Source organism: Aphis gossypii, chromosome X (genome assembly GCF_020184175.1).
Source record: "Aphis gossypii isolate Hap1 chromosome X, ASM2018417v2, whole genome shotgun sequence".
Classification (NCBI taxonomy): Eukaryota; Metazoa; Arthropoda; class Insecta; order Hemiptera; family Aphididae; genus Aphis; species Aphis gossypii.
The window spans coordinates 548,042-560,762 of NC_065533.1; the positions used below are offsets into that span (position 1 = coordinate 548,042).

The 12,721-nt window shown below is 27.2% G+C and overlaps 2 pseudogenes; both read right to left on the reverse strand.

Moving 5' to 3' along the window:
• Positions 1 to 872: 872 nt before the first annotated feature.
• On the reverse strand, positions 873 to 5,108 carry LOC126551688 (uncharacterized; annotated as a pseudogene).
• A 3,688-nt stretch (positions 5,109 to 8,796) lies between these two features.
• Positions 8,797 to 10,960, reverse strand: LOC126551689 (uncharacterized; annotated as a pseudogene).
• Between the last annotated feature and the right edge of the window lie 1,761 nt (positions 10,961 to 12,721).

Consider the following 12,721-nt stretch of genomic DNA (forward strand, 5'->3'; position numbering starts at 1 on the left):
ATGGACAACATTTCAGCGACAGAGTGTCCGAAGAAGTGAGATTTCACAAATATGATTTTTATGTGTTTATCTATACTTTTATTACTTGTATAAGACAAGTAACATGTTTACTAGTAATAGGTGGCTTTTCTAGTATAACTTACAAGTTACAAGATGTTAGTTCTATACCACTACAGAATCCAGTAATAGCATTATTCCTTTAGTCTTATTAGTGTATTATGTTAAAAACAAGTAACTACGTACAGCAGAATATTATTAATTTAAATATTTTGTAAGTCACCAGATAACTTTATACATTAGCACAACACTGCTAATTAGTGGTTCATTATATTCAATGTTATTAACTCAATATACCAATAAATCAACAATCATTATTATACATTTTAAAATGGATATTATTTAATCAAATTACAAAACAATTAAATTATTTAGTAATTGATGATTCTCTTTTGTGCCAAGTTATCTGACTACGACTGTATAATGTCTCGGTTATTAACATTTTTTATGTACCTAAAATATTATACAATATGTTATAATAGGTTCATTTATTAATTTTACATAGGTAGGTAGGTTAATAAAATTAAATAAATATCTACTAGTAAAACCTAAATAATTAATAATTGTATTTTAGGTACCAAATACTAACAATTTAACTATTGTTAAAGACATTTTATTAATTTTTGTCACTTTTAATTAAATCAATTATATGTTTAATTATATATTTTAAATAGTTATAATATATGAAAGAAAAATAAATACAATATTAATAAATTATGGCTTTAAAAAGAAATTTGTGAAATAGAATTACCACAGAATTTTTAGGTTTCACCTATTCTGTGTCATAACTAAAAAATAATCCTACCAACTAAACTTTAATCGTATACTCTCATAACTAGAGTGAGAGGAACTCTACAAACTGGACAGTTATTTTGAATCCCTGCCAAACATGCTTCACTTCCACATAGAACTTTATGTCAGCAAGGGACTATAACATGTGTACTTTCTTCAGTACAAATTATACACATTTGTTGGTTTGGTGGAAGTGGTTGCAATGGTTCATTACGATTATAATATACAAATGGTAAATGTTGTCTCTCTTCTTCCCTTTCTGCAGCTATTATTTCCCCGTATTCAATTTCAATCGGATCCAAATCTTCTGGAATTATATAGTCATTTTCATTGTCTATAATAAAAATGTAATGCATCACTAATAAGTTTTATATTTTGAAATGAATATATTAAAATTATACCTTCCAAAACAAGTGGTTCTTGTTGTTGCTGATCAGATACATGACTCAAAATATCTACATCATCTGAATCTATAAAAAATTATATTTTATTAAAATTATGATATGAAATATTACATATATATTAAACATCATTATAAATTGATAAATTAATTATTTTACTTTATAATAAAATTCCATTTTTTAAATAATAAGATTATTTAAACTTGTATTTTACCATTGCTATAATTTGAAATATTATTAAAATCAACCACAAAAATCTCTGGATCATCTTGTTGTACATCATCTTCAGGTTCAGTTATGTCATTCTGCACTATATTATTAAGAATATTTTCATTTGTCATATTATTATCCCTGGCTATAGCATCATCGTCACCATCGTCATTTTCAGATGTAACATCTATACATATTTTATATTATATTATTAACAATAGTAACAAATAATATTAGTGTATTTCACTAGGCACAAATTTGTGGAATCAAATATACCTCCTAACACATTTATCTGCCAATTAAGCTCTTCTCTTAAATATCTTTCTGTTGTGTGACAACACTGTAAAAGGAACTCATTCACTCTTAAAATACCTAGGTCTAATTGAGATGAAGCAATACTAATCCGTTGTGAATTTGCTATGTATTTTACTTTTATTGGCCGAGTTACTGAATGCCCTTGTTCTAATCGACCAATTATAATGTGCGATTTCTCACTTAATTCATTTAAATGCGCTATAAACAATGAAAAAAAAAACAGAAGTTACATATTACTTAATAAATATTAGGTAACATATTTCATGAATTTTAAAAAAATTAATAAAATAATTAATAAATAATAGGTATATGTTTAGTATGAACTTAACTCAGGTTTCACTAATTAAATTCTATACATTTCATATAGTAAATTACATTATTTAACAAAAGCTTTTATAATTAAAAAATTGGAATTTAGTCTATATACTCACTCAAAAATGTCCAAAGATTTGGATGCATCACTTGAAATTTGTCTTTTAAACGTCCATGGAATGATTCAATATTATTATTGGTACGTCTTGCTATTCCATGAACCGAGAACAAATAGTCACCTCCATTTTGATTATTTAACCAATACCTGAAACAAAACAACATAAATTTAATTTAAAATATGTTATTTATTTATTAACATGATATTATACACATTGGTGGCATACCTTGAAAAATAATTAAAGAATGGTGCCATATCCATGAATATATTATTGTCCCTAGCATACTGGCGAATTACTGTATACCCTTCGTCTATTTTATTATTAGGTAATAATGCCAATGCAGAAAACATCTGCACACAACATTGTGCATTTAAATTTGATTTAACAAAGCGCGTTAGTCCTCTTTTTCTGATATTTTTTACTAATGCCTGAAATAGCAAGTGAGAATAAATAATGCTGTTTAAGTTTTACCATACAACCAAAATAAAATAAATCTACTTGAATAATTTAAACTTTAGTAAATATTATTTATTCATTAATTATTTAATCCCCTCCCCAATTAATACATTCAATACCAGTAGTAATTATGAAAAAAAAAATTTGTAACTATTATTCTGTATTAAAACAATTTTTATATAAATTGTATTGTAAAATACTGCATGTCACATAAATCACAATAGATGATATTGTGTTTTATTATAACTTGGTAACTTAATTCAAAATACAATTATATGAAAAACAAACTGTTCAGATGCATAATGTATATTACCAATAAGGATCCCCCTTTTTAGTCTAATGTATAATATTAACTATATAACAACTTTGTAGATTATGTTTTTTTCTTTTTAACATTATTATTATTTGTATTACTTATTCTTTACTTAAGAGGAAGCTACTCCTGCATGTGTTGTCTCTGTCTTACAAATGCATAACATAGACATTTAAGTTATATGTTCTGAATACTTTATTTAACTCAATTATGATAAATATTTAATATAAGAGAAATTTGACTTATTATCAAATTTAGAAGTAAGAGTATTATTTAGTAGACCTCATAGGTATTTTTTTAGATTTTAATTTTTTTAAATTGAAAATTGTTTGTGCATTTTAAAATACTCATAACTTGCTTTAAAATTAAAACACAAAAATCCCTATAAGATTCACTATAATAGTCTAATTTCTAAATTTGATAATAAGCCAATTCATTCCAGTATTAATTATAAGTTGAATGGATTATTCAGAATGTCCAATTTTCCATATTTCCTGTTTGTAAGACAAAGTCAGCGCATGCAGGTGTAGCATCATCTTAAACCTTAAATGTATTAGGTACCTTTTTATATTTAAAAGGCACCATAAATTATTAATAAATAATGGTTACATGCTTAAATTATTTATCATTAACATACTTGTACATAATGAAACCAACAAGAATGCTGATCTGCATCTGGATAAACAGATTTAAAAGCATTCAGCAATCCAGATTCAAAATCAGTCATTATGTTTAATGGCATTAGAAATGGAAATAATTCCTTGCACTTCTTCAATAATAAAGTATATGCCTCTTCAGTCTTTGATTCCATCAATGCATATACAATCGGTATGGACTAATAAAATGTTAGAAATGATTAATGTATACACTATACTTGCCTTACAAATAGTTAGTTCTAATTAAAAAAACTTACGTGGTTCTGATATATTAAATGCATAATAAAAAGTTGACGGCTTGGTGGAGTTGAAGGCACAACTTTAAATGTTGCGTCAGCGTGCAATTCATTACTCCCAAGCATAACAATTGTCCTAATTAATTTACTGCACGCAAAAATTATTGATGATTTCCCATGTGTATCTGTAACCTTATCCTGATAAAAGGGCTGTTGACAACAGGTATAACGTTGGACATTAAAGTCCAAGAAATTTGCCAATTCGTTTAATGATGATGGTAAAACTGGCATGACTTTTCTCCTAGCTTTTCTCATTAAAATTTCAGCCACTGGCCAGGGGTATAGGGTTGCAGCAACTGCATTTCTAAAAAAATTTATTTTAAATATGTATTGTACATTATTTATTATCATTTTAAAAGTTTAACCTTAATTTATTTTATTTTACACTTTTAGATCAATATTTTAATTTGTTTATTTAATGTATTTTTTATGTTTAGGGTGAGAATAAATGTAATACATTTGTGCTAATATTAAATAGGTACCAAGGTATAATTGTATTATTATAATTTATAATTAATTATTATTAGTTATTACTGCTAAAATTAATAAAAGTAATAAGTTATAAAACATAAAACATTAAATATATTTAACAAGAAATTATATCAATATTATATTATAATAAAATAAAATATTGCAAAATTGTAATTAAGTGTAAGTGTATATTGTAAACTGTCTAATACTGCTAACTGAAGATTTACCACCATCGATTTATGTATAGCAAATAAAATAATTATATAATAATTTTAATCAAATTACAACTTTTACAGATTGAAAAAAAAACAACATACTTCCTAGCTCAAATAATCTACAGCAAGGCCTTATGTGAGGGGGATTTGGGAGGTTCAACCCCCTCCAAATATTTTAGAGTTATATTATAAATTGAATTTATTTAAGTAACAACCTAATTATAATAATTTTCACAACAATGAAAATATTATTTACCCCCCCCCCCCCCCGTGCCCCCACCCAAAAAAAAAAAATTGTTCCAGCTACGGCATTGAATTCTTCAGGATGGTACAAATTATATAAATTATAAGTAATAATATGGAAATTCATGCTTACCTAATTATTTCTTCATCGTAAATGTTCCGGAGTCTTGTTGTCTCGTTTACAGAACGGTCTTTCAGTATTTGCATAAATCTTTTTTTTAAAAGCTCATTATCGTGCTCAGGTTCATCAGGATCATGCGTATGTTTCACCAACTCTACCGTTGTGTTGTTTGCCAAAACTCTTTTAGCTGAGCCTTTGCAATATTTGGTACTGCAGATCAAATATCTATTTTGTATTAAAATATAAAATCATAAAAATTGAATACAATATGATGACTCGCTTAGTTTATATTTTATTTAAACTTACTGAACACCTTTACGGATACCTCCATTATTTTTATATACAAATCCTTTATACTTATTCATATTTTATTAATTTTAAACAAAATAGACAAAAACTACAGAAAATATATTAAAAGTTACAGCAACCAATAAGTACACCTTTTTACTCGTAGATACAGTAAAACTAAATATGCTTTATTGGGTATCTATTTCATTAGTGCACTGATCAGTGATTTTATGTGGGTTTGATGATAAACAAATTCTATGAACTTTTAAAGTGCTCTTTGTGTTTTGTATGTTTTGAGAAACTAGGTTTTCAATTGTATTGTTCTTTGAAAATATGTAAGACAATACAATATTTTTTGATATTTTTAATACATTTCATCGATTAAAATTGCGCATACACATTTTATAATTCATTAAATTATAGCACTGTACTTAAGGTTAGGTTAAAGTTCAATAAAGTATTATGTAAGACTCTTAAAATTAATATATTTGATTTTTATAATTTAACACAACTTAAAATGTGCTTGAAAGTACATAAATTTAAATGATATTGAAATTGTACAAACATATTATAATACTAAAATAATAAACTAGAATGAAGTATATATAGCGCCTTATTTGACAATGTCATTTGTATTTGACAACATTTTTTTAATATTATATGTAGGTAAACTGTTATACTTATATTACTATCAGTTCCATCTTTACCCTACGGGCACGTGGGGCACATGCCCAGGGCCCCCAGCCAAATGGAGGCCCCGAACAACCAAAATTATAATTTTAGACCTACTAAAAGGGCCCCTTAAGCTTCGATTGCCCATGAGCCCCTGGACAGCTTAAGACGGCCTTGATTACTATAGAGCCGGAATTATAATGCAAAGGCATCTTTTTTTCTGGTGTTATGAAACGTTGGTCCGTAAGTATAAAATGTGTTTTGGGTGATACTGATTATATTAAAATAATTTTTTTTTTTGCAATTTTTTTTATCCTTTGATAAAATTAACCTTAAATGCATTTTTAACGGTTTTGCATGGTGTATTTCTTAATTTTTAAAGAATTTTTCACAATTTGTTCATAAAACGTATTAAAATTATTGTGGTTAATAAGAGACTTTCGGCAAACTGCTAATGGTAGGTACGAATAATAAATTATATAGTACGACAAGTTATCATCAATAACAATTTTATAATAACCATAGACTCCGATAAGTATTACCACTGAATTAGTAACCAATTGTACCCTACGCCCTGCAGAACTAAACAGGATCAAATACTGTAGTACATACTATTAAAGTAAAAAATTAAATATTAAATTTTTTTTTCAATTTTTAAGCTATAATATAGGTTAGGTTAGATAATAAATAAATTTAAATGCATATTTTTAGTTTTTTAAGTCATTTTTTCATTTTTTGAGATTTCTTAGAACATTGATATTCCAGCCCTACTTATTACTTATAAAGTAGGTACGTGCATAGTCTTCGAGACTTCCACGATACCAAAAATAAACCCCCAATAATATAATATAACAAATCATCTTAACATTCTTAACAATATTAACACTCCGAAACAAACCTTACAAAATTTCTTCTGAATTATTTTCCACCTGGCGCCTGCCCATGTTTTTTTTTATCATGTATATAGTATAGGTATTAGGTACTACTTACACGTATTTAGTATTGCGATTTGACTATTTGAGGTCAATTTTTTGATAAACGGTCATTTTGTACAAGTAAGATCTATTGAAAATATAAAACATGAGTATGGATAGTGGATACTGTAGCATGTACGAGCTGCCAGGACAGTAAAATGGTAGTCGGGTAAAAATGTATAGTGTAAATATGGACACTTTGTATGATCTGGTAAAATTATTCATTTCATAACATTAAGTTTGATGAGATTAAAGCATTAGTTAATGTATTTTATATTAAATTAAAGCTTTTATAGTAAAGGTATAGGTATGTACCTATAACCTATTACCTATGTAAACATTGTAAACAAGCCAAAATAATTGATGTAATGATGTTATTTAAAATAACAGGTTTTCTGGCACCATTACTTAGTTATGTATAATATATTTATTATTTAAAAATTATAATTGTATTATACTATATATTAAATAAGTTGTACGGCTTGTACCAACCTAAAATGTTGATAAAAAATGTTTAGAACATAAATTAGGTAGTCAAAAGAATTAAAACTTTTCTAAAATTTACATGTCAAGTAACAACCAAATACCTACTACTATTGGTGTTATAATACGTACTATAGGTACTTAATACTTATATAAACTATAATTTATAATTTTATTACCAAATTAGATGTACCAAATGATATTTGATATATCTAAATAGGTTAGGTTTAGGTTAAATATGTCGGTGCATCCAAAATGTATGCCAAAAAAAAAAAAACATAAATTGGGATGTCCGATTGCATGCAATCTCTTGAAAGGGTTTGTTCGAATTGCATGCCACCTCATTGAGTCGTTTGCCCTAAACTGCATGCCCTACATAATTTTATTGATAACAAAATAATTTAACTTACTTTTCCACTGAAAGAACGGTTTTTTTTGTTACATTACAACAGCCATTACAGTAAAATATATAAATATTGGAAAGATATCACTGTTAATATCACATAATATTAAATAGAAAGATTGTAGTTTAGTCTAATAAAGTGAATATCTTTTACATTTTTACATTTGTAAATAGTTTATTTTAAATAAATAATTATAATAATAATATATAGTTTGGTGGAATTTTTTTAAATAAAAAAAATAATAATAATATTGTCTTTATAATATATAGTCTTATTCAATTTGAAAAAGCGTATTATATAATATGCAGGGCCATGTTAACGCATATAGGCACTGTGCCTAGGGCCTATGGAAAATTATGGCTGATTGTATTGTAAAACGCAAAATGGTATAATAGAGGATGGTTTTGTTTTGTATTTACTAGTTTTTGACAGTTTTTAATTTTATATATTTTGGAGTAAAACGAATTGTTTTTAAGATTTGCTAAAACTGTTATCATATAAAAGCTATAAAAGTCAAGATTTGATTTATATGCTGCAAATGTATATTTTTATTTTTAAAAGCTTAACACAGAGATTCCAAACTCTTTCTCCCAATGAGAAGGTTTCTTAATAATTTAAATACTTGACAATGGCCCTGTAGGGGCTAGGAGTATAGGGCTTACGATAATGTTAAACCGGGGTTGTATATGTTACGGGTAATGTTAACATTTGGATAACGTCAACATTATCCGGCTAATAAGACATTAGCCAACTGTCATCATAAGCCGCCATGAATATTGGCTAATGTTAACATTAACCGGGTAATATTACATTAGCCAAGAACTTTTGGATAATGTCTTAACAACCATAAAAATGTACCATACATGAGATGCAATAATTTAAATTATTAACAATATTAATTATATTTAAGAGAACAAGCATAAAATACATAATATTAATTATATGAGTTTAATTTTAATTTTTAACAACGTAACCTACTAATGATACATAATATTGTGTTATCCTTTATTATTGCACGGCATGCTTCCGTGACATTTTGAATTGCACAAAATGCTAGATGCTTTACATTTACATCGATTGGTGTCACATTTCCCCTTACATGAACACCTTTTATATCCTTGACCACCACCATCTGACATTTGACTCGCAATTTCCCTCAATGATTTTTCTACATGTACCACCTCATCAAGCGGTATTAAAGCCAACGGACAAACACCAAACTGATTTCTGGTGTATAATTGTGGCAAAGTACCATATTTGTTGCCAAGTTTATAATATTGCCCATCCTCAATAGACACAACTGCAAATATAATATTTCTCGGGTCTGCTCGTCCTCTGTCGACATCCGGTAAAGAGACTCACACTGTCTCCAATGTTGGCTGGGGGGAACTTATGAATAGACCTAAATTTCATTTTTTCAGCTTGGTTCAGTAAACAAATTTCAGATTGTTTTCTATTATTTTCGATTGATTTCTGTAAAAAATGAATTATTAGTTATTGGGAACAATATAGGTAATTTAAAATAACAATATCTTACCTGTCTTGAGCATATTAAGTCACATAGTCCTTCATCCTTCGATGCTTTCGAACAACAATTTTCATTCACCACTTGAACATTATTTTTTTCATCTACGCCTTCGTTTTCGTTTTCTTCATTGATATTGTTTAAAAATATTTCTAGTTCGTCTTCAGTATTGATATTATCAACGGCATCGCTAGGAAAACGTGTAGTCAAACCAACTCTCATATCTGTTCCAAACATTGCCTCGTACGGTGACCTAAAGTTATTTCGAAAATATGATAATTAAAGCTCAAAAGTTAGGGTATGTTATGTTAAAATTTCACAGTAAAAAAGTCGGCAAGTGGGTACCGCTCTGCTGTACATTAGGGGGTGGGGTGGACCTCGGACTAGGGTAGGTTAAATTTGAATGCAATGATAAGTATCATTGTATACGAAAAACGATTCTGAACGGAGATGATTTGTCAGTCTAGAATATTTAACGTTAGATATAAATACAAACAATTTTATGAATTTTGAACTACAAAATAATTTGCAATTTTTGAATTTTTGTCAAAATTTGAACTTCAAATGCTAATAAAAAAAATTGTGCCTATGTATTCTTATAATTTTTTAATCACTATAAGAATAACATATAAGGAACTTTGTGTAAAATTTTCAAGAATTTTGATTTCAAACACTCATAAAAATTTTTTGTCTGAATCCGTTAGAGTTTCTTTTACAGATATTTGAAGAAAAATTTATGGAGAACCTTGTAAAAATTTTTACGATTTTCTAACCACAAAATTACTTGCAAATTTTCGCAATTTTGACATATTTCGTATAAATTCGAACTTTAAGTACTTATAAAAAAAAATTGTGACTAACGATTTCGGATTTTTTTTATCACTTTAAGAACAACTTATAAGAACCTTGTATTAAATTTTTAAAATTTTCTGGTCAGCCAAAAAAATTTTATCGTTATTTAAAAAAAAAATACTTAGAAAAATTGAAAAATTCAATTGTCTATAAATAGTTCAAAAAAAGTCAAAATTCTTTGAAAATTTAACTGTGTATGGAGAACGCTAATATAAACATTTGGTGAAAATTTCAAGTATTTAGTTATTTAGTTTTTGAGTTATAGCAAAATAAAAAATTCGATTTTGACGAAAACTGGTTTTGCGTAAAAATTCCCGTTTTTTCGTCATTTTTTTTTTTGTTTTTTTCGATTTTTTTGAAAACTGTTGAAAAATGTTTACTTTTTACTTTTATAATACACCAAGGATATTCACTTTTCCATCGGAAACCACCCCCAAAGTTTGAAATTGAAGCATTATTTCGACTAGTTATGCTGTACACAGACACAAAAACAAAAAAAAAAAAAAACATACATCATTGTAAAATCAATACATTTATCACTCCGTTCAGAATCGAATACTGATAAAAATTTAAATACTAATTTTAAATTACCTTTGGATACCAGAATGAAGTGCTTTATTCTTCATTAGCTGCACAAATCTCAGTCCTTCTTTCCATGATTTTACATTATTAGTTTGCATCCAGGTTATCAACATATTTTGTATGTCTTGATTAGCTCTTTCCACGCTACCCTGACTTTGACTATGGAGTGGTTTACCATGTACTATTTTTAACGTAGGCCACATAGTTTTCAAGTCATTTATAATTTTATTAACAAATTCTCGCCCATTGTCGGATTGTAAAATAACCGGTGCTCCAAAAATACAAAATATATCCAAAATATTGGTCGCCACTTCTTCGGCCGTTTTTGACTTTAAAGCCCGCAACTGAACAAATTTTGTTAAATGGTCTTGGTAAACCACAATAAAGCGAAATTCTCCATCTGCTTGCGATTGCATGTCGATCAGGTCAACTTGACAACGACTATTCATTTCTGAATGAATAATCGGTTTAACAACAAGGCCTTTTCGTTTAGACGACAGTTTTGTTTGACAAGGTCCGCAAAATTTTAAAAACATAAGTACAACTTCTTGAGTTAAATTTTTGTATTTTTTTTTTATTTCAGCCATCATTCGATGCTTACCACCATGACCAATATTGAGATGTATTTCATTTAGTATGTCATATAATTCATCATTTTTTACGTAATATAGTAAATATTATTACTTTTTCGACGGTGCTATAGTTTCTTCTCTCTCCTCCGATATTAATATTTCAAATTTGTTCAAACGACGAGATTTATTGCCGCCTTTCAATTCATTTATTATATTTAAATATTTTTCATTTGACATATAAGATGAATTATCTTCTCTTTTTTGACACAACAGTTTTTCGAATAAATTATAAAATTCCGTTTTTGTTTCCATTTTATTTGAATTTAATTAAGACACTTGACACTGTAGGTACTGTAAATTACTGTAAATATCACGTGTGAAAACTGAAAACAGACTAACAACAGATCGATGCTCGACGTTTTTTTTTTTGTACAACATATACAATTATAACAAAAATGTCGTGAATTAAGATAAATATTAAGCTCATATATATTGTTCACTTTATCGATAAGATAAAGTACTGCTGCACTATATTATAGCAGGTATACCTACGATTAGCTTTAAACTCGTAATTCAAATAATCTACAGATAGATGAATCTAAATTTGTAATCGATAAAATATAAAATTATTATACGTGTAGATTACACTCGGCCCCACTTGGTATAAAGAAATAGAATTCAGTTTTCACTTTTAACATTATCCGATGTTGACTGGCTAATGTCGACATTATCCGGATAATGTTAATATTTCATTAATATAAACGAAAAATTACACATTAACCAAAACGCATGGCTAATGTCGACATTAGCCGGATAATGTCGACATTATCCAAATGTTAACATTACCCGTAACATATATATGTATATAAATATTAAATACCTACAGTTAAAAATAAAAATAAAGTTTAAAATATTTCAATCTAGAAATTAATCATTTGTAACAACCATATCATAGAGCGTTTCTAATGTTTCTATACATTCGTATTTTTTTTTAAATTAGAAAAATTCAAATTAAGTTATAAGAAATACATCAGTAATTAGCTGATTGTCATATATCTATATAGGTAGGTATAGTGTATACGTATAATTGAGATTAAAAATTAAAAATTATTTATTTATTTTTCGCGTGCATTAATTATTATTTAGTAATAAAGTTTATAATTCTCAATCAATAGTAGAAATATGTGTTTTATAATATATGCTACTACCACATTTTTTTTTTTTAATTTCCAAATATAAATAATCGGCGAACGTACATAGTATATTATAGTATTGTACATTTGTACCATAGAATTGCATTTATAAAAATAAAATTTATGTTTGGCCATATAAAACCAAGTTATATACTTTAATCAGTTTAATTATTCAACTTAAATACAATTCTGAATTCGA